Source organism: Lissotriton vulgaris, chromosome 1_1, assembly GCF_964263255.1.
Source record: "Lissotriton vulgaris chromosome 1_1, aLisVul1.2, whole genome shotgun sequence".
Classification (NCBI taxonomy): Eukaryota; Metazoa; Chordata; class Amphibia; order Caudata; family Salamandridae; genus Lissotriton; species Lissotriton vulgaris.
In genome coordinates, this window is record NC_141685.1 from 80,784,789 (window position 1) to 80,807,861 (window position 23,073).

At 44.6% G+C, this 23,073-nt stretch overlaps 1 long non-coding RNA gene across 2 annotated transcripts in view; it reads left to right on the forward strand.

Moving 5' to 3' along the window:
- The window catches only part of LOC147737428 (uncharacterized), a 170,497-nt gene that overhangs the window by 75,458 nt on the left and 71,966 nt on the right, over positions 1–23,073 (forward strand). Inside the window, exon 2 of one of the 2 annotated variants that reach the window (XR_015297380.1) lies at positions 1,804–1,861. The exons of the other annotated variant lie outside the window; for it this stretch is intronic. This is a non-coding gene — a long non-coding RNA (uncharacterized LOC147737428). The remainder of the gene's footprint in view (positions 1–1,803; positions 1,862–23,073) is intronic. 2 annotated transcript variants of the gene reach the window in all.

Genomic DNA, 23,073 nt, shown 5'->3' on the forward strand with positions numbered 1-23,073 from the left:
TATAAGGGAGTTCATATCGAATGGAGACCACATTTCCAGTTTATTCGTGGATTCAGCGATCCTGTTGTCTCTGTGAGAGATGGTTCTGGCTGCTTGAGGGGATGTAGGTGCTTGCTGATGGGGGGTACCTGGTTTTATGCCCTTCATTTCAGAGTATATTTTCTCCACTTTATGGAGGAAGAATTTCTCCACGTCTTCACATTGTAAACCATTCAGGGAAGGGGGGAGTAGATTGAGTTTCAGATCCAGAAAGTTCTTTGACCATTTTAAATAATGTCTTGGAACAATTCAGCGCACTAGAGATGGTCGAGGAGACATATTCAGCATGAGCTGACTTACAGAGAGTGTGGTATTCTCTTTTTTCCCTTTTATATGCAAGTTTGTTGTCAGGCGCATAGTTTCTCCTTCAGCGTCCTTCCAAAGCTTTGCATTTGGTTTTCTCTGTTTTTAAATTCTCAGTGAACCAAGGGGCAGGGGGCTGTGGTTGTTCACCTTCTTATTAGAGGGTGGAAGACAGGTATCAATGGCATGTAAAAGCCACTTTTGGACGACAACTGAAAGAGTGACAGACATTTGTTTTGTGATAGGAGCATTGGAAGCCAAAATCTTATTGAGAGCTTCAATGTCCAGTTTTCCCCAGTTCATAGTTGGTTTTCTGATGCTAGGTGCGGCTACAGGTGAGTTCACTGAGATCTCGAAACGCAAGCCGATCGCAAAGTGATCAGACCAACATAGGGGAAGAGCTGGTGGGCTTGAATGTTGGATAAACTGGGGAAAATAGGGTCCAGTAGGTGGCTGGCCACATGAATGGGACCGGAGTTGCAAAGTGCAATATTCAATGTTTCCAGATAAAAGTAGCGCTGTTAATACATGCAGAGTCATCCAAAAGTAAGTTAAGGTCGCCCAAGATGGAGAAGTTGGCGGCATTTACGAGAAAAGGTGTTATTAGGTCAGGAAAGGATGAAGCCCATGGACCGGATGGCCCTGGGCGACGATAAACTAGTAAGCCTGAGAAGGTGAACTTAGGGGTCAGGGCAAGCTTAAATAAAGCTGCCTCACAGCTCGTAAATGGCAAGTCTTCAAATTTGTACATGTAGGACTTTTTATAAATTATAGCAATGCCACCACCTGTCTTGGAGTCCCTGTCTTTCCTGACTATAGCATAGTTAAACAGTAAAGCTGCAGCCACATCAGGGCCAGAGCTCATGTGCAGCCATGTTTCACTAAGAAACATTGCGTAAAATAAATAGTAACTAGTAAATCCAGTATTCGTAAAGTGCACAGCTACCCGGAGGCATCCCGGCGCTGGGGGCCATTGGGAAGATTAAGCGAGCTGCACGCGTCCGATCTGGGGCCATTGAGTAGGGGTTAGGCAGGACGCTTGCAGCGACTAGAGTGCTTCCCGGAGTGAGAGTGTGGCTGAACAAAATGGCCACCCGGTTAGGAACATGCCCTCAAAGTACAAGTGCAGGAAAAAAATGAGTATAACACACTCAGTAAAGCAGAAAAATAATGCAACAGCAGGCAACAAAACTATAAGCATCCCTAAACCTAGAAAGGTAGAAAATGGTTTTGGCAGCCACCGAACATGACTACCCCGTCTCCCTCCAGGAATTGTGGTAACAAATCTATAGCCCTTTCGCTCAGTCACTCGTGCTTTCTCTCAGAGAAATATATACGGAATATACAGCAAACCTTGCAGGCAAATGAAAACAGAGCATTAGTACTTCTTAATACTTTTAAAGATAAAAACTTGGCTACTTCTGTTTTTAATGTATATATCATCTTTATGTTTTTTTATAGACTGTGCTGTATCTTTTTGACATCCCGGTCTGCAGCAGGATTTCCCCGATTGAGCAGAGTAAGTCTTTCAAGCCCCTCATCACAAACATTTCTCCTGCTTGGGGATTTTAATTATCGTGCAGAAGATTTTTTAGATATGGAAGTAGCAAAACTATTATCAGACTTAAAGACTTGAGGACTCAACAAAAGATTACAGGCCCTACTCACTTGGCGCGCCACAATCTTGGACTTAATCTTCACCACCTCTACTGCACTGACTCTTGAAGCCCATGCCTTTGACGTGGACTGACCACTCATTAATCTTCACCACCTCTACTGCACTGACTTGTGAAGCCCATGCCTTGACGTGGACTGACCACTCATTACTCTTCACCACCTCTACTGCACTGACTTGTGAAGCCCATGCCTTGACGTGGACTGACCACTCATTACTCTTCACCACCTCTACTGCACTGACTTGTGAAGCCCATGCCTTTGACGTGGACTGACCACTCATTACTCTTCACCACCTCTACTGCACTGACTTGAGAAGCCCATGCTGTAGTGTAGTTCCTAGTTTCCCACTAGGCCCTGCGCATTGGAATAACATAAACAGTAGTATCGACGTGGAACTGCGGATATTCCAGGCCTCCACTGACTATGCTAAACTTAATTGGGTGTGTTACCAACTAGCTCAGAGGTCACTGGAAACTTTCTTCTCTGCATGGGAAGTGATCAGCTTCCCTGGCACAGACAAGAAGGGATTCAGCTTTCCAACAACCGTGCAACATGACAACTTTGCTCCTCAGATCAAGAGTCAATCTCTAGGGTCGTGTAAAACAATAGACAGGTATTTCACTCAGTCAGGTTAGTGCAGTTTACTTTCACAATATGTAGAGAATAGAGAGACGGGCGTTTGTCAATAAAGGGTTAACATTTATTGAACAGTCTTTCTTCTCGTACAAGAGAAATGTATTGCCACAATTGCAAGACTTGTTATTATAAAAAGTACGTACAGTAAGATAAGTATTGCGAAATAGAACTGTAAAAGCATTGATATGGTTTCTTAGCCATACAATGGTTTAGAAGTAATAAAACATATATACAGTCATATATACATTAGGCTAAAATACTCAACTGGTGCTTCTAACTACGCCCACCCCAGTGTGCCTGACCTAAGCCTAACACGTGGAAGGGGAGTAAGTAAGTAGCTTTAAGTTAAGTTGGTTTTGCCAAGGTTTGCTTCAAGAATTCTCGTCTAAGGGTTTAGTCAACACCATACCTCTGAATAGAATGATGGAGGTCTGGTATCTCCTTCAGGGGGCACTCAATATCCCAGTCACCCGCGAGGGCAGACCGGAAACGCTGGAGCTGGATTTCTCTGCAGGAGAAAGGCAGCGGCTCTCTTCAGCGCGTCGGGAGGAGGAGGGGGGACAGCGTCCGCGGCAGCTGGATCTGCTGGGCTCTTCGCAGAGGGACGGCTGTTCAGCTCCTAAGCGTACTGCACCATTGTTCGCGCTTTAGCAGCGATAATGGTATCAGTAGCTTCACCACCAAGGGACAGCAGCAGCGTACTGCCTGCAGCAGCAATGGGATGCACACAGGGTGCACAGCAGCTTACAACAGCACGACAGCTCTTGTTGGTCTCATTGCTTAAGGCAACGTTGGTAATATTTATACCTGACAGGTGCCGGGTTTGACGCAAGTTTGCTGGACATAAGACGTCAATTAAAGATGTCACTAGGAAGTGATAGTTATCAGTTGCTCATTAGAGTTCCATTACTAATCAAAACACAGCAAGCGGGGATTTCCAGGTTTGCTGAGTTTTTATCTTGTTGAAGAACTCGGAGTGTTAATCTAGGAATATCAGATAGTGACTTCTGCTCTGTCATTGCACTAATTGGTCACAAAGGAAGTGGCAGAGAACTATGCTGGAATGTGGCTCTGTTCGTGTGAGGCCAGAGATGACTTTCTGAAAATCGCACTTGGACGGTTATGCCAATATAGGGAATAAATGGATTTATAGCCGAATAGGGGCATAAGGTCACAGTATCGATCAGGAACCTAGATAAACACGCAACACCCAGTCCACGTATTCATGTCCATCAAATTACTAAAACTAGAGCAATTAGATGCATGTGTAACATTGCCCACCCCAAAATACAAAATGCATTCGAAATAGGCGTACTTGTAATACATGAAATTTAGGTACTGTACGTTTTTTGAAGCATAGAAATCATTCAAAAAATTATTGCATATGAAATCATTGAACGATTATGCAAAAAGAATTACACATGAAGTATCTCTGACAGAAGAAGGGCGAGATAAATCATCACATATAAATACATTGTAATAACATGTGCTAGAGGCTGATGTAATGTTGTTATGTCTCTAGATGTGTTTAGAAATAGAAGTGTGAAGCTTCTGTTCTCTAAGAATAGTTTTTACGTTAAGCAAAGAATTGTTCGTGCCAAAAAAAGGTCAATATTAAAAATTTCCAATTCAAAAGAATTAATGCTTGAACGGGGAAATAGAGTTCCAAAGCTTTTTGCAGTTTTTGTTGATCAAAACTGAAGGCCGAATTCAGAGTTCATGGGAACGCTGTGTGTCGGAAAGCTTCTCAAAAGTTATTGTTTCTGTACGGGTGAGAACATCGTATCAGACAGGCTCTCAAAGAATTGGTCTACAAAATCAGGTGATAGTTCAACCAAATTCGATAGTGCTGTAACTTGGAAGGTGTGAGGGTGATTGCTGTCATCATAGTCAGGAGCAGCAATGCTCACAGATGGTCGTACCTGGGTGATGTTGCTTTTGTCGCTTGCTCCACTGTTACCACCTAGTCATAGCACAGGAGTCTCCACGAATGCCGTCATCAGGATCCGCTGGGGACAACACAATGCGTGAGCCGTTATTGGACTGAGCAAAGTATCGACGTCCATTGGTACTGCTGATGGAAGTGAAAGACAGATGTCCAACACGCATTCATCGCCGCATAGCATACATTGTAGTACCGGTAAGATACAGTTCTGCCATATAGGTCTGAATGAAAGGAACCAGGTCATGTTTAGATCTCTCAGCCTGGCCAATCCAAGGACGTTAGTTATCCTGTCCCGGTAGCGCATTGCTAGGATTGTCTCTTCCATTCCTATGGAAGCTATGTCTGAGTTTCGGCTTGCCATAACGAAGCAGGAGGGTCAAAAATAAAATCCCTGCTACAAGTCCCAAAAATAATGGTATTCCGCCAAAAACAGAGTGTACAAAATTAGGAACGATTCCCAAAATTGCCTGGAAGGGTGTTAGAAGTCCCGTAAAGACTGTCTTAAATATTCCTGGGATGCTTGTTGCACTAGACATGTTAAGAAGTTGGCTCAACATTTGTACGAAATGCACGGGGCAATTTGTTGATAAAAGGTCATGAACTTCAGTAGCTGTCCTTGCAACTAGAAGATCATACGTCTCTTTTGATGACGTTATAGGCACTGTTGTCTGTAAAAGTACAGATTTCATTTTGCTTAATGTATCAATTCGTATAGAATAGAGATTCAGACGAGGCCAGATGGGAGTCACTGTGTCTGCAGGCCCACTCGGAAACAATGCTTGCATACAGCTTTTGACCATGGATGTTACGCTTACTAGATAACTTTTCCCTGGCACAAGGCCACAACATCTGTGATCCGTTCTAAGAATGTAACTCCCGTTTGAAAGTTGCATAAAGAAGGGCTCTATCTGAGTTGCAGGTGTGACTAGCTGGTGGCATGAAAGGTTGTTAGAATTTCCATCACATGCTCCGTGTAAATTAATACCCTGACACAAAAGTATACCGCTTAGTGAATGTTTACAGTTGTCACCACTAAGAAATACATTTTTGTCGCTGTCACTATAGCAAGAATGTGTGTATGGTAATTTCCATTCAGATTTTACATATCCTTTACCTAATTGTTCATACTGGCCAGCAGGTATGTACTCAAGGCACTTTTTAAATCGGAAAGTTGTTATCGGAATTGTGATAATTCCGTGTATTATCCATTCAATGACAGGACTCTCTGACATTGTCAATGGTAATCTCTCGAGTTTTTCGATGCTCAGGATTGTATAGTCTGCTCCTTTCTGTGCCAAACTGATCTGTTTATCAGTAAGGTTAAAAATGGAAAATAATGACGTTGTGTTGATTAAACGCCAAGGTACATAGCCTGAACGAAGATTTTGCAGCGTCCAGCCTAATTCTATAATAGAACGTAATTGAGATTGGCCATGTTGTAACATTAGCAAGTCTCTGTCTATCACATCAAAGGCAGATGATACAATATTGTCCAACGAATATATTCTGGAAGACAGAGTCATTAACCCATTGTCTACTACAGAAAGTGATTTCTCCAAATGAATACGATCAATTTCTCATATTTTTTCAGCTGTTTCAATTTGTTTGACTTTCCAAGCCTCGTTGTAAGCAGCATAGATACTGGTCGCTATGAAACGCTTTTGACGCTGTTTGCGTGGTCCAAAAATGAAATTGCGCAAATCAGCACCATCTTTTAGTAAAGACAAGTGTTGCTTAATTTCAGCCAGTGTGGATGTTGTTAGCCATTCAAGGCAGAGTTTCCCTACACTGTATGTTGTTATTATCCCTGGATGTTGTCTCTGGGAGTATCTCGAGTCTAATCTGGTCATTTTTAAACCCTGTGTTTTATTCAGGAATCTATCTTGACAGCTGTTTGTGTCAGTAGGCCAGATTAACCACTTATTCCAATCAGGATGTGTTCTGTTAAAATGTAAAATTTATGACACGCCTAACTCAATATCTGCAGTTGCATTTTCAGGTATTGGCTTTGGTATAGACGGTGTTTTAAGGTCTTTGATCTTAGCTAGGCCAAGACAGGATGTTTGGTGTATTGTGTCATTTAAAAACAACATTTGTACTGGTATCATGCAGGTTCTAAATAGTGCTTCAATGCATTGTACCTGCCAATCTTTTGTACCCCAAATTGTTTTCGTTTCAATATTATTTTTCCAATAATCAAAACCAAATGTCATCATTTTGTCATAAAATGCTTCTGAATATATCAATTTAGAATTTGTCAGCATTGTTTTCATTCCTGTTTTATCTAACAGTTTGTAATAAAACGTTTCTGCATTACTGGTGTTAAAACCTGAGAAGTATTTGAATTTCTCAAAAAATGCTTTAGAACTGCTTTTAGGTGGTGTAGCACAATGTTCCCATTGATTATACATAAAAACATTTCTAGGCTGTGCAGATTTATACAAGTAATGATCCCCATAGTGGGTGTAACAGAATAACTGCTCATAACTAGATGAACCTTGTAAATAATCATGATCTGTGAATCTAGCTGACATTACTAAATCAGACATCATGTCATTAATACTGTTAAAGTCCCAATCATCAGAGAATGTACTAGGTGTTACAAAGTCACTTAAGGAAACCTTCAGTTGATGAGGATACTTCAGGATTTCGACCGGACCATATATCTCATAGTCAGTTTTCTCCCATACTACCCCACCAGGTATTGGAATTGCTGTGACATTTACTGTTGACAGTTCTCTTTTCTTCACGTGGGATGATCTGTGTGGTTTCAGGACTAGGTTGAAGTTCTGACTTGCTGTGTCCATTCTATTGTAATAAACTTTCCTAAAATTAAAACCAAAATTAGGCAGAGTAGGAGTATGAATACCCCTGAAATTATCCAATGCTCAATCAACAGTGAATCCAGATATAATTCTTTGATTTGTTGAAGGAGTCCTGTTGTATTTTCTTTAGAATACTTTTTTGTTTCTGGCATCACTTCGGGGTCGTTTTGATCTTCAGAGAAGTTGTCGAAGTTGATGAAATAACCAGAGGCAGTTCTGTCAATTGATGGGATTGTTCTTTCAATCTGTCTTTCGGTAGCATTTTCTGCTGCCACATTATTGTAGACTGGTGTTGTTTCTTGACGAACTGTTTCAATCTGTGTTTCAAGAGGCACGAGTTCCATGGCATTATTGCATAGTCCTTCATTGTGCACTGCAGGCTGATCGAATGTGATGAGTCTTTCAGTTTGAACCTCTTGGATTGTTGCAAGTTTGGGCATTCTGTTGTTTCTTGGGAGTCCACTGGGCCTACTGTTGATTATAGGCCACATGCTTGTGGTTTTACCAGGTCGATGGACACAACTCTGTTCTCCTTTTTACCAGCAAGGGGCGGTAGCACAACTGATCTTGTTCCGGTGACTGCCAAGACAGGTACTGCTTTTCTGTAAGAAGGCCCAAATTCCTTCTTAACCGCAATCTTTTCTCTGACTAGATCCCCAATCTTTGGAATCCAGACAGGCCTTGCTGGGGCTGTTGCTGGTGGTGCCTCGTCAGTGGTAGTTGGCTGTTGCTTTAACTTTATGTTGCTTAAGGATTTTCTTGTTTCATTCAGTTCCTGTAAAACAGCCAAACGATCCTTGATGTCAAAGTCTGTTGTTTCTTCTTGTACCACTGACATCTGACTATCGAGGTCCTGAATACGCATTCTAATTCCGAACAATAGTTCGTATGGGCTGAAACCTTTTAGAGAATTTCTTGGCATGTTGTTAAGACTAGTCTGGACACTTATTAAATGTTTGACCCACCCAGCGCCTGAACCTAATACCTTCGCTGTTATAGATTGCTTTATGTCACGTTTTTTTCTTTCTACCACACTGTTCCCTTCGGGGTGCGACGGACAAGAATACCGCAACCCAATTCCCATGCTAGCCATGGCCTCCTTATAAGCTCGAGAGCTGAAAGCAGGACCCTGGTCAGAATGGAACGTGGTAATTACGTATGTGCCGATAAAGACTCGCAAATCTTTTATAACCGTTCTAGCGTCAGCCGAGCGCTGGAGGCCTCATTCTTTAAGTGCTTTTTGTCTTAACTGTGTACAATGGGACGCGCTTCTCTTCTTTGATTGCGCAGATAGACCGCCTTATGCTGTCTAGAAGGGATCCTGAAACTACACTGGCCTGTTCATTACTGCGATCTCTGATGCAGTCTTCACAATTTTGAGCAAAACATTGAATATCTATACTCATTCCTGGCCACCAGTACTCTGATTGTAATTCTTTCAGAGAGGCTTTGATTGTTTGGTGTCTCAGACCCAACCCCATGTGTGCTTCCAGTAAGAGGAAGCCCCTCCTGCTCCTGTTTGGAATTACTCTGTCCCCCACTCCAGGGATTCGAGCAAAAGGAACGGAGTTTGCATCGATTATGTATGCATAATTGAGTGGATAGTTTACGGGTAGTGCTGCACAGTCGCCTTTTACAGTCGTTTTTACTGCCAGCACGGTTTCCCCGTCTATGTATTTATCTGTGCGCTTTTTTGTGGCTACGGAAGCCGGTTTAGTTGCTTCCGCTGTGGCTGTATTAGCCAATGAATTCCCTCCAACGTGAACGCCATCACGTTGAAGACTCTGTGCGTGAATCACGTGAGTCTTTTGTAGTTCTTTGTGTAAAAGAGCTACCTGTTCCCAAAGCAATTTATGCTTTATTGTGGCACCTGTGTCATCTTTGTAGTCGTTTTCAATCCAACTCTGCAGTTTATTGTTGTAAGAGTTGACGCAAAAATGAGAATCGCACACGATAAGTGTCGGGAATTCACGTTCTGCATTTTCGAGCGCCATCTTTAAAGATCTGATTTCAGTTCTCTGAACCGAACAGTTTCTTACAGATTCAGTTTTTGTTACTTTCGGTCTGAATTTACCGCACAGCCAACGACCTTTAATAATCGCACATGCTGTATTGTAGGATTTTCTCTCTACGTTGAAATGCTGTACACATCCATCTGTATAGATTATACAGGCGTACTGTGGGAGAGGCAGAATTACGATTGGCAGAGGATATTCTTCTTCATACTCTAAATCATTCAGTTCTTCGTATTGCGGGGCGAAATAGTATTTCACATCTTCCGCTCCGAGAGAATCTATACACTGTATCCATTTCGGATCCAGTGACACTGTAGGCAGGTTTACTGGGCTGAATAGCGCTTCGAAGGCGGATTCCGCTGTAAGGATATTAATCCGTTTGCCGTGTGCTAGTTCTCGCTCATTTGCTAATGCGATTTGCACTGCTTTCACAGTTCTTTCTGTGTGACTGAATGTTTTTTCTGCTTGTGTGTACAAGTGAGATTTAATTGAAATTGGTACCTTATCTCCCTCATTAGAGGTCAGGTACGTGAATCCGCATCTTCCTGGGATGACTCGGATTACAAGATCGCGTGTGTTGTCACGTGTATCTAATTCAGTTTTTGCTAACATGTCTGTTTGCAGTGATCTCAACATTTCTGTGTGTTTTTGAGTCCAATTGATTTGTTTAAAATCAGGTTTAATTAGTTCGTAGAGAGGTTTAACCCTCTCTGCGTAATTTAGGATGTAAGTTCTTCCGAAATTCAGAAAACCTAGAATGGATTGTAAATTCTTCAGCGTTTTTGGAGCTTGGAGTACAGCGCACTTCTCTAAGAAGTTGTCCGCTAGGCTTTTCCCTTCACTTGATAATTCGTACCCTAAGAACAGTACTGTCAGATGGGCAATTCGGGACTTTTTAAAATTGAATTTGTAACCCTCTGCTGCGAACCCAAGTATAATGGTGTTCACTCTTTTCAAGTGAGTATCCAAGTCGTCGTCTGTGAGATAGATATCATCTACGTAAGATAATGCCTCATCATCATATATTTGTAGTGACTCTGTTACTCTAGCTGAGAATAGTCCTGGGCTGTTCTTGAACCCCTGTGGGAGTCGACAGAATTTTTTCTGCGACCCAAATGCAGAGAAAGCGGTCAAATATCTGCTTTCTGGTGCAATGTTTTGACAAAAGAAACCATTAGATATGTCTAATGTCGTTTTATATTTTTTCCTAACTATGTTATTCATTAGGGCTGCACTATGCGAGTTTTGTACTGCAAAGGTTTTGCAACATGTATTAAGATGTCTGTAGTCCAAAACTAGACGATATGAATTGTCTGGCTTGGAGACAGGAAACAAAGGATTGTTCATTTGAGAGGTGCATGTTTCAATCACCCCCTGGTATTCAAGTTGATCTAAGATCTCCCTGACTTGTTTTTTAGCTTCTTGCTTTATGGGATACTGCCATTGGGCAGTTGGTTCACTTTTTAATTGGATTTTGTGAGGAGTTGAGTCCTCATCCCATCCTACATGATTTTTATACAATGCAGGTGCCTGGGCTACTGCCCATTTCCTTGAATAAGTATATTTTTTGTGAATCGGAATGTGATTCGAGAAGGCTGGCATAATCATTTCTTCGCCACGAGGGCACTCCCTGACAAACTCCGGGGGCCAATCTTTTTCAGCTAACAGAATATCATAGCCTTTTGAGAGCTTATCCCAAAATAGACCCTTTATTTTCCTAGTCTTATCACCCTCTATACGCAATGTTATTTTGTATATTTTATGGGGCTCGCTAAGTCTGGTGTCGGCAGTTTCAACCTGAATGAATTCATTCGTGTCCACTGTCTCCAGATGACTCATCAAGATCTTGCGCGCTATACTGATTTCTGCTGCACTGTCCAACATTGTCAATGCCCACTCCCCGTTTTTCAACTGTGTCCTCAGTATTCTCGGCATGGTTGATTATTCTAATACTGGCTACCTTCTTTTTCTGAAATTGAGATTTCTTATTTTGAGCAGGTTCCTTGTCTTTGGACTGGGTGTGCTCTCCTGGGTCTGACCGTCCTCTTCTTTCCGAATTCTGTGGAAAAGATCGAGAGGGACGTGTATCAATACTTTGATATCTATCAGGTTTTTTCAGATTATCCCTATTTCTAAGGTTATATCTTTTCTCAGAGGGCTCCCGCTGGGGAGACTGGTGTTCTCGAGTCGGAGTTCTTTCCCTCCGTCGAGGAGACCTTCCTCTGGACTGGAAAACTTTTTCCTTGGGAGTGGATTGTTTATTTCCATCCCAGCTCTTTTTAGGAGTGTTTAAATTATTTTTAATAAATAATTTTTCAGGATTTTCGAGCAGTTGGGGCTTTACTGGTTTCCCACCCAAGCTGTCTCTACCTAATTCTTCATAGCATTTTTCTATGATTTTTGCAAGCTCAACAGGATCTTTTATATCTGTTTCCTTCAACTTCTGGCGGATCGCCACAGATGCTGCTTCTCCTTTTATGTTGGCTAATAATATAGCAGAGACCTGCTTGAAGTCTTTCAGTAATTTCATACCTAGATTTAAAGCGGGCTCTGGACCGTATTCATTTTGAATCTGTTTTAGCACTTCTGGTATTACCGCCATAGACGGAACACCATGAGTTTTTGTGTAAATGGAAGCAAAGACTGCACCCCAAGTGTCACAGTCCTCCACGTGTGGTGCGATTCCCATAGGAAGGCAGATTGTCAAGATTCTGTGTTTCTCTATAGGGGTAGTATCAGGAAATACTGCCTCTATTTCAGTGATTTTCTGTGCTAACCAGAAAGGAATTTGTTCCCGTTTTACGGGTGTTTTACCAAGACATGACTGTATGTTCTGTGGTGTGATTTTATTAGTGTTCCCCTGATGAGGGGGTCAGCTGTGGTGTATTAACAGCTGACTGGACTGTTGCAGTCCGCATTACATATTGGACTAATTGCCTATGTATTTTTATTAATGTGTTTAGCTGTACTAACAGCTCTTCCTTAGACATTTTTGCAATGGCAGGATGTGGTGTGTAGCTGGCTAGAACCGGCCACGTTGCTCCTGGTCTACCTAGTGGACCGAGCCTGGTATTGTGATCATTATGTGTTAGGGCGCCATTAAACCAGAGCAGGTGCTCTTGAAATTTAAGTGGAATTTCAATCTCCTCGAAAGGAGCGTACTCTTCCAGAGGTTTCTCTATTTTGTAATAGTGAAACTCTTTTGTTATAGCGTTTACCGCTGGAAAGTTTCTCCATGAATAGAATACCTCTGTCTGCCGATACTCGTGAGCCTCTATCACGAAAATTACTGTACCACCTTGAGGTGTCAGTCCGTTCTCTATAAGTTTTAATGTTATAGATCTTCTTAAGTGGACCGGGATGTCGATAGCATCCGGGTCAGTCTGTAGGAGACTCGAGTCCTCCTCTATTAGCAGGGATGCCAGTCTAACTGCTTCCCTTTCTTCTTCACTGTCTGTCATTTTTTATAAATGCAGGCTTTGCAGAATTGGTCTCCAAGGAGACAAAGATTAGGTGCACAATATTTTGGAACACTGTATCCTTCAACGTTGAATAAACCAGAGCTTTACATAGGAATCTCTTCCTACTAAGGTCGGGCGGATTTTAACCTTTCACCCACTCCAGACGTCTATTGGAGTATTTACGGGAGAAAGGGGTCTGTGTGAAATATGCACAACTGAGTTACTCTAACGTCTTGCGTTAGTTTATCGCCTTACCAAACGTTTGGGCGCCATGTAGTGTAGTTCCTAGTTTCCCACTAGGCCCTGCGCATTGGAATAACATAAACAGTAGTATCGACGTGGAACTGCGGATATTCCAGGCCTCCACTGACTATGCTAAACTTAATTGGGTGTGTTACCAACTAGCTCAGAGGTCACTGGAAACTTTCTTCTCTGCATGGGAAGTGATCAGCTTCCCTGGCACAGACAAGAAGGGATTCAGCTTTCCAACAACCGTGCAACATGACAACTTTGCTCCTCAGATCAAGAGTCAATCTCTAGGGTCGTGTGAAACAATAGACAGGTATTTCACTCAGTCAGGTTAGTGCAGTTTACTTTCACAATATGTAGAGAATAGAGAGACGGGCGTTTGTCAATAAAGGGTTAACATTTATTGAACAGTCTTTCTTCTCGTACAAGAGAAATGTATTGCCACAATTGCAAGACTTGTTATTATAAAAAGTACGTACAGTAAGATAAGTATTGCGAAATAGAACTGTAAAAGCATTGATATGGTTTCTTAGCCATACAATGGTTTAGAAGTGATAAAACATATATACAGTCATATATACATTAGGCTAAAATACTCAACTGGTGCTTCTAACTACGCCTACCCCAGTGTGCCTGACCTAAGCCTAACACGTGGAAGGGGAGTAAGTAAGTAGCTTTAAGTTAAGTTGGTTTTGCCAAGGTTTGCTTCAAGAATTCTCGTCTAAGGGTTTAGTCAACACCATACCTCTGAATAGAATGATGGAGGTCTGGTATCTCCTTCAGGGGGCACTCAATATCCCAGTCACCCGCGAGGGCAGACCGGAAACGCTGGAGCTGGATTTCTCTGCAGGAGAAAGGCAGCGGCTCTCTTCAGCGCGTCGGGAGGAGGAGGGGGGACAGCGTCCGCGGCAGCTGGATCTGCTGGGCTCTTCGCAGAGGGACGGCTGTTCAGCTCCTAAGCGTACTGCACCATCGTTCGCGCTTTAGCAGTGATAATGGTATCAGTAGCTTCACCACCAAGGGACAGCAGCAGCGTACTGCCTGCAGCAGCAATGGGATGCACACAGGGTGCACAGCAGCTTACAACAGCACGACAGCTCTTGTTGGTCTCATTGCTTAAGGCAACGTTGGTAATATTTATACCTGACAGGTGCCGGGTTTGACGCAAGTTTGCTGGACATAAAAGATGTCACTAGGAAGTGATAGTTATCAGTTGCTCATTAGAGTTCCATTACTAATCAAAACACAGCAAGCGGGGATTTCCAGGTTTGCTGAGTTTTTATCTTGTTGAAGAACTCGGAGTGTTAATCTAGGAATATCAGATAGTGACTTCTGCTCTGTCATTGCACTAATTGGTCGCAAAGGAAGTGGCAGAGAACTATGCTGGAATGTGGCTCTGTTCGTGTGAGGCCAGAGATGACTTTCTGAAAATCGCACTTGGACGGTTATGCCAATATAGGGAATAAATGGATTTATAGCCGAATAGGGGCATAAGGTCACAGTATCGATCAGGAACCTAGATAAACACGCAACAATGCCTTTGACGTGGACTGACCACTCATTACTCTTCACCACCTCTACTGCACTGACTTGTGAAGCCCATGCCTTTGACGTGGACTGACCACTCATTAATCTTCACCACCTATCGATCACTCCCCCCACAAACTGCACCTACAATTAATTCAGGAAGCAATCCCATGATCGCTAGGTCTCTCTCGCTTATACCTAAGCCATCTAAGAAAGAGTTTAAAGCTCTCACTATAAAAGTTAAATCTGGCTCACCGGCTGACCCCTTAAGACCCACTCAATTCAACGAATCTGCTGAGATTTGTTTGCCTCCTGTGCTTGATCTAATCGGGCTATCCTTTGAGTCAGGAACTGTTCCCAGCAAATGGAAACAAGCTACGGTTGTTCCTATTTTAAAAAAGCCCACCTTGGACCCTTCAAAGCCTGAACACTACCGACCCATCTTCCTCCTCCCATGGGTATCCAAACTTGCGGAGGCACATGCTAACAAAGTCCTGTCTAACCATCTTCAAAACTCAGGCATTCTAGATCCATCCCAGAATGGTTTCCGTGCAGGCCATAGCACGGAAACTGCTTTGTTAGCTATGGTGGAGCATCTGCGGAAGCTGATAGACGCAGGACAGACGGCGGCACTGATCCTGTTGGATCTCAGTGCCGCTTTCGACACTGTCTCCCATCCCATCCTTCTACAACGGCTACAAGAGGCTGGTGTAGAGAACACCGCATTAGAATGGTTCCGCTCTTTTTTATCTGGACGCACCTTTAAAGTCTCCACCCCCCCTTTTGAATCTGCCCCACGCAATATCTCCCAAGGAGTCCCGCAGGGTTCGGCACTCAGCCCTACTCTTTTTAATTTATATGTGCAGCCGCTAGCCACCATTGCAAAAAACTGTGGTTTAACCATGGTGTCATACGCCGACGACACCCAGCTAGCGGTTGCACTAAATGGGGACCCTACGGTTGAAGCCCCAAAATTCCAGAAAGCCCTAAAGGAGGTAGCCTGTTGGATGACGAAGAACTGTCTCCAACTCAACACATCTAAAACAGAGGTCCTAGATTTGGGGAAAAAAGGCTCATCTTTGGGGAGACCACTGGTGGCCACCAGAGCTAGGCCAAACTCCCACTCCTGTGACTGAGGCCGAGAACCTCGGGGTCTGGATTGATTCCAACCTCACTTTCATCCCCCATACCAAAAGAGTTGCTGGCACCTGTTTTGGGGTTCTGCAGAGCCTCAGACCCATTTTTAAATTTTTCGATGCTCCAACTAGACAACTCATTGTCCAAGCTATAGTACTCTCTAGGTTGGATTACGCCAGCTCGCTTTTCCTGGGCATTAACCAAGCTGAATTAACACGCCTTGAGCGTGTACAAAATGCAGCCGCCAGAATGCTAGTAGGCATGCCCAAATTCTGTTCCGTCAGCCGCACCATCCACGATCTTCACTGGTTGCCTTTCGGACAGAGGATTAAGTTCAAAGCTCTGTGCCTGACGTTTAAGATTCTAAAGGCCTCTTCACCTCCTATTCTTGTACAGGCTATTACCTACTACACCCCTGCTAGAGTAGTACGCTCAACGGGTCAATTTCTGGCCTGTGTTCCTCGCTTCAGAAGGGCCAGAGTGGGCGGCCGCTCCTTTGGCGTGCTGGCAGCGAGTCTCTGGAACACATTACCTGTTGACATCCGTGCCATTTCTGACATTCTGTCTTTCCGAAGACCTATTAAAACTTTTCTGTTTCCACTTGGTCCCAATTAATTTCTTCATCCGGTTGTGTTATTTTGTCCATTGTAGCGCCGGGACGCCACTTTGCTGTGGCAGCTGAGCGCTCTATAAATGTTAGAACATAACATACCTCTACTGCACTGACTTGTGAAGCCCATGCCTTTGACGTGGACTGACCACTCATTACTCTTCACCACCTCTACTGCACTGACTTGTGAAGCCCATGCCTTTGACGTGGACTGACCTCTCATTACTCTTCACCACGTCTACTGCACTGACTTGTGAAGCCCGTGACTTTGACGTGGACTGACCACTCATTAATCTTCACCACCTCTACTGCACTGACTTGTGAAGCCCATGCCTTGACATGGACTGACCACTCATTAATCTTCTCCACCTCTACTGCACTGACTTATGAAGCCCATGCCTTTGACCTGGACTGACCTCTCATTAATCTTCACCACCTCTACTGCACTGACTTGTGAAGCCCATGCCTTGACGTGGACTGACCACTCATTAATCTTCACCACCTCTACTGCACTGACTTGTGAAGCCCATGCCTTTGACGTGGACTGACCACTCATTAATCTTCACCACCTCTACTGCAGTAACTTGTGAAGCCCATGCCTTTGACGTGGACTGACCACTCATTACTCTTCACCACCTTTACTGCACTGACTTGTGAAGCCCATGCCTTTGACGTGGACTGACCACTCATTACTCTTCACCACCTTTACTGCACTGACTTGTGAAGCCCATGCCTTTGACGTGGGCTGACCACTCATTACTCTTCACCACCTTTACTGCACTGACTTGTGAAGCCCATGCCTTGACGTGGACTGACCACTCATTACTCTTCACCACCTCTACTGCACTGACTTGTGAAGCTCATGCCTTTGACATGGACTGACCACTCATTAATCTTCACCACCTCTACTGCACTGACTTGTGAAGCCCATGCCTTGACGTGGACTGACCTCTCATTACTCTTCACCACCTCTACTGCACTGACTTGTGAAGCACATGCCTTGACGTGGACCGACCACTCATTACTCTCGACCACCTCTACTGCACTGACTTGTGAAGCCCATGCCTTTGACATGGACTGACCTCTCGTTACTCTCCACCACCTCTACTGCACTAACTTGTGAAGCCCATGCCTTTGACGTGGACTGACCACTCATTACTCTTCACCACCTCTACTGCACTGACTTGTGAAGCCCATGCCTTTGACGTGGACTGACCTCTCATTAATCTTCACCACCTCTACTGCACTGCCTTGTGAAGCCCATGCCTTTGACGTGGACTGACCAATCATTAATCTTCACCACCTCTACTGCACTGACTTGTGAAGCCCATGCCTTGACGTGGACTGACCACTCATTACTCTTCACCACCTCTACTGCACAGACTTGTGAAGCCCATGCCTTTGACGTGGACTGACCACTCATTAATCTTCAGCACCTCTACTGCACTGACTTGTGAAGCCCATGCCTTTGACGTGGAATGACCTCTCATTACTCTTCAGCACCTCTACTGCACTGACTTGTGAAGCCCATGCCTTTGACGTGGACTGACCACTCATTAATCTTCAGCACCTCTACTGCACTGCCTTGTGAAGCCCATGCCTTTGACGTGGACTGACCACTCATTACTCTTCACCACCTCTACTGCACTGCCTTGTGAAGCCCATGCCTTTGACGTGGACTGACCTCTCATTACTCTTCAGCACCTCTACTGCACTGACTTGTGAAGCCCATGCCTTTGACGTGGACTGACCACTCATTACTCTTCACCACCTCTACTGCACTGACTTGTGAAGCCCATGCCTTGACGTGGACTGACCACTCATTACTCTTCATCACCTCTACTGCACTGACTTGTGAAGCCCATGCCTTGACGTGGACTGGCCACTCATTACTCTTCACCACCTCTACTGCACTGACTTGTGAAGCCCATGCCTTTGACGTGGACTGACCACTCATTACTCTTCAGCACCTCTACTGCACTGACTTGTGAAGCCCATGCCTTTGACGTGGACTTACCTCTCATTACTCTTCACCACCTCTACTGCACTGACTTGTGAAGCCCATGCCTTTGACGTGGACTGACCACTCATTAATCTTCACCACCTCTACTGCACTAACTTGTGAAGCCCATGCCTTTGACGTGGACTGACCTCTCATTACTCTTCACCACCTCTACTGCACTGAATTGTGAACCCCATGCCTTTGACGTGGACTGACCACTCATTAATCTTCACCACCTCTACTGCACTGACTTGTGAAGCCCATGCCTTTGACGTGGACTGACCACTCATTAATCTTCACCACCTCTACTGCACTGACTTGTGAAGCCCATGCCTTTGACGTGGACTGACCACTCATTAATCTTCACCACCTCTACTGCACTGACTTGTGAAGCCCATGCCTTTGACGTGGACTGACCACTCATTAATCTTCACCGCCTCTACTGCACTGGCTTGTGAAGCCATGCCTTTGACGTGGACTGACCACTCATTAATCTTCACCACGTCTACTGCACTGACTTGTGAAGCCCATGCCTTTGACGTGGACTGACCTCTCATTACTCTTCACCACCTCTACTGCACTGACTTGTGAAGTCCATGCCTTGACGTGGACTGACCACTCATTAATCTTCACCACCTCTGCTGCACTAACTTGTGAAGCCCATGCCTTTGACGTGGACTGACCACTCATTAATCTTCACCACCTCTACTGCACTGACGTGTGAAGCCCATACCTTTGACGTGGACTGACCACTCATTTTTCTTCACCACCTCTACTGCACTGACTTGTGAAGCCCATGCCTTTGACGGGACTGACCACTCATTAATCTTCACCACCTCTACTGCACGGACTTGTGAAGCTCGTGCCTTTGACGTGGACTGACCTCTCATTACTCTTCACCACCTCTACTGCACTGACTTGTGAAGCCCATGCCTTTGACGTGGACTGACCACTCATTAATCTTCACCACCTCTACTGCACGGACTTGTGAAGCTCGTGCCTTTGACGTGGACTGACCTCTCATTACTCTTCACCACCTCTACTGCACTGACTTGTGAAGCCCATGCCTTTGACGTGGACTGACCACTCATTAATCTTCACCACCTCTACTGCGCTGACTTGTGAAGCCCATGCCTTTGACGTGGACTGACCACTCATTAATCTTCACCATCTCTACTGCACTGACTTGTGAAGCCCATGCCTTTGACGTGGACTGACCACTCATTACTCTTCTCCGCCTCTACTGCACTGACTTGTGAAGCCCATGCCTTGACGTGGACTGACCACTCAGTACTCTTCACCACCTCTACTGCACTGACTTGTGAAGCCCATGCCTTGACGTGGACTGACCACTCATTACTCTTCACCACCTCTACTGCACTGACTTGTGAAGCCAATGCCTTTGACGTGGACTGACCACACATTACTCTTCACCACCTCTACTGCAGTGACTTGTGAAGCCCATGCCTTTGACGTGGACTGACCACTCATTAATCTTCACCACCTCTACTGCACTGACTTGTGAACTCCATGCCTTTGACGTGGACTGACCTCCCATTACTCTTCACCACCTCTACTGCACTGACGTGTGAAGCCCATGCCTTTGATGTGGACTGACCACTCATTACTCTTCACCACCTCTACTGCAGTAACTTGTGAAGCCCATGCCTTTGACGTGGACTGACCACTCATTACTCTTCACCACCTCTACTGCACTGACTTGTGAAGCCCATGCCTTTGACGTGGACTGACCACTCATTACTCTTCACCACCTCTACTGCTCTGACTTGTGAAGCCCATGCCTTTGACGTGGACTGACCACTCATTAATCTTCACCACCTCTACTGCACTGACTTGTGAAGCCCATGCCTTGACGTGGACTGACCACTCATTACTCTTCTTTCAAATACCTAAAGCTGGGTTGCCTGAGAAACAAGACCTGAGCAAAAGACTCTCTTGTCAATGGCAGCGCATTAAACCTATCGCTGAAAAATTGGATTTCTCTGTAACCTCAAAGGAACAAGACATAAACCACACCTTAGCGGACTAGTGTAAGGCTTTAAATTCTGCCTTTGATAACATTGCTCCTTTTAGAACGCATTTGAATAATAAACACAGGACTCGCGCCCTTTGGTATCCTACAGAGCTGAGCCCGGAAAAGTCACTATGTAAAAATCTAGAGTGGCATTTAACTACCAACCCTTGCGGCAGAGACCAGGCACCTCTATTGCACTCTTTTTTTAGGTGCTAGATTGTTGGCTACTGTGAGGCATTTCACCAATTGTTCCTTAACGCTGAGTCCTATAACTAATGTCAATCGACTGGGAGATGCGTCTGGTTAACTGAATAAAGTCCAGAAGGCCTTGGGTCCTTTTTGTTAAAAGGTAAGGATGTTTTATGGGATACATCCATGGATTGTGGTATGCAGGCTGTGTTTTATGTACGGCCTTGGTATGCAGAGTATAAAGCTGACAATGCTAAAACTAGTGCCCATCCATGAATAAAAGAAGACCCACCTAAAAATAGCTTATCCTAAAAACCCACCTTCCAAAAACAAGATACCAAACAAAAGGAGAACCTTAGGAGCGTCAGGTGATGTCCCTAGTGTTTTATTACCTGTGTTTGTTTAGGTTTACAGGAGTCCAGAGGTTACATAGCAAACTTTGTCTATGCATGCCGTGTATTTTTCATTCATTATTGTAGTATTTATGTATTCCACTCATCGCGTGCCAGATGGTAGATGTATTTGGCTACAGTTATTTATATAGCGCCAGACTAGATCTGATCTGTATCTCCTGCTCCCCAGTTTGTGCCCGTGAAAGTGCATCAATGTCTCCTTCCCTTGGAAGCAAATCCACCTGTATTCCAGTTTAAGCATATTTATTCTCATAGAATCACTTTCAAAATCCACTGTTCCTCAAGTAAATTCAGATTCAGTCTGCCCCAATTCATTTTTGGGGTTCTCCCTTCATCAGGGGGCGCTCGTGAGGAATCTATGTTGTATGTTGTGTGTGGAAAATAGTGAAATAAGAATTAACTTGCAATGCAATCTAATCCTACAGATACATAAATGAATAGTTTACTACATGTCCTGGTAGAGCCGAACCGCATGTCTGCGTTTGTGTTATACCAGGGTCTTCACCTTTTCGATAGTGAGAGCTACTTCTGATCGAGGAGAATCATCTTGATCTACTGCCTTTATCACATGGCTTAGCTAAGGGTAGATGAATGCCAAGCAACCTAATTGCGCCCCTAGAGCGCCCAGTCCTGCTGCACTGAGCACATAACATTTGTAGCACTGGGTTAGGTAAGGTTTACCTGTAGGGCCCCTCAGCCTTTGTAGCACTGTTAGGTTTACCTGCGGGACCCCAAGCATTTATGGTAAAGGTAGGAACGGTGTATCTGTGGGGTCCCCAGGGACGCGTTATGTTCATTTTATTCTTATTAACGAATCCCATCTGAGAGGTGAGTGTTTCACTGAGGGTTGTGGTCTCCTAGTCATGCAATACAAGGGATGGCATTGTTCTCTCTGAGTGAGTGTGAAGACAGAAGACTTCTATTATCTGGTGAGTTGCCCTCCTGTTCATTGGCTCCTGTCCAGATCCTGGCCCTGCTTTAACAATTCAAGATTAATGTTCAGTAGTGGCAGTCACAGTATAAGGACTATGAACAAGACCTGCTGTAGAGTTTTCGCTGTCCTAGGAAATATGCGTGCGCTGATTGCAGTGTCCTATTTATTACAAATTGCTCACAGAGTACCCCTTAGAGGGGTCCCGTAAAATCTACCACTCCTTAGTGTGGTCACCGACTGGCCTGGGCCAGCCTGCTACCACCAGAGTGTGTTCTGTCCTCATGGGGAGAGTGCCTGTGCACTTCGAGGTCGATAACGATGCCTTTCCTGGGTGGAGGTGCTCACACCTCCCCCTAGTCAGGAAGAGCCATCTTTGGTAAGGATTTTCAAAGGCCTTGCCGCCTTTGTAATGCGGCCCCACCCTCTCTTGTTAGAGGGAGAAAGTGATCTTCCTGTCCTCACCCCCTTTTATGCGCAAGGACAGGTGGTAAACCTTAGATACAACAGGAGGTGTGCCCCCGCCCCCTCTGTGAACTCCACCCCTCAGGTGCTGGAGGCGAGGTGAAGTACACTTTGTAGTGCCCACCGTCTTGAAGATGATGGGACTTATCCAATCAGGGCTAGGACTATGTTCCCGTCCCGCAGGAGGTGGGCATGATAGAGGGTATAGACACCCCAGGAAAGGGGCCCATTAGCCTCTACTTGTCACTCCCTTGTAACACCCTTAAATCAAGATTTTAGGTGGCATCCCCAGACCCTGAATTTCAGTTCTTGGCGACCTAAGGGCACTGCAGCCTTCTCTGCTGGTGAGGATATGTAGAGAACTGATGTCTTGGTCCCAGTCCTACTGGCCTGTTTGCATCCCTGGGTGATCCAGAACCAAAAGGCAAGTCGTCTTGCAGCCCAGCGACCTCCAGAACCTTGGCTATGTTATTCACTCTATATTTGCAGACTTTGTGTTTTTGCTCTAATCACTCTCACTAATGTGCCCCGTATTTTCGGTGTCAACACCATCGATTGAGCACTTGTTCAATAAAAAGAGATTTACAAAGTACCTGTGTCTTGGCAAGATAAGC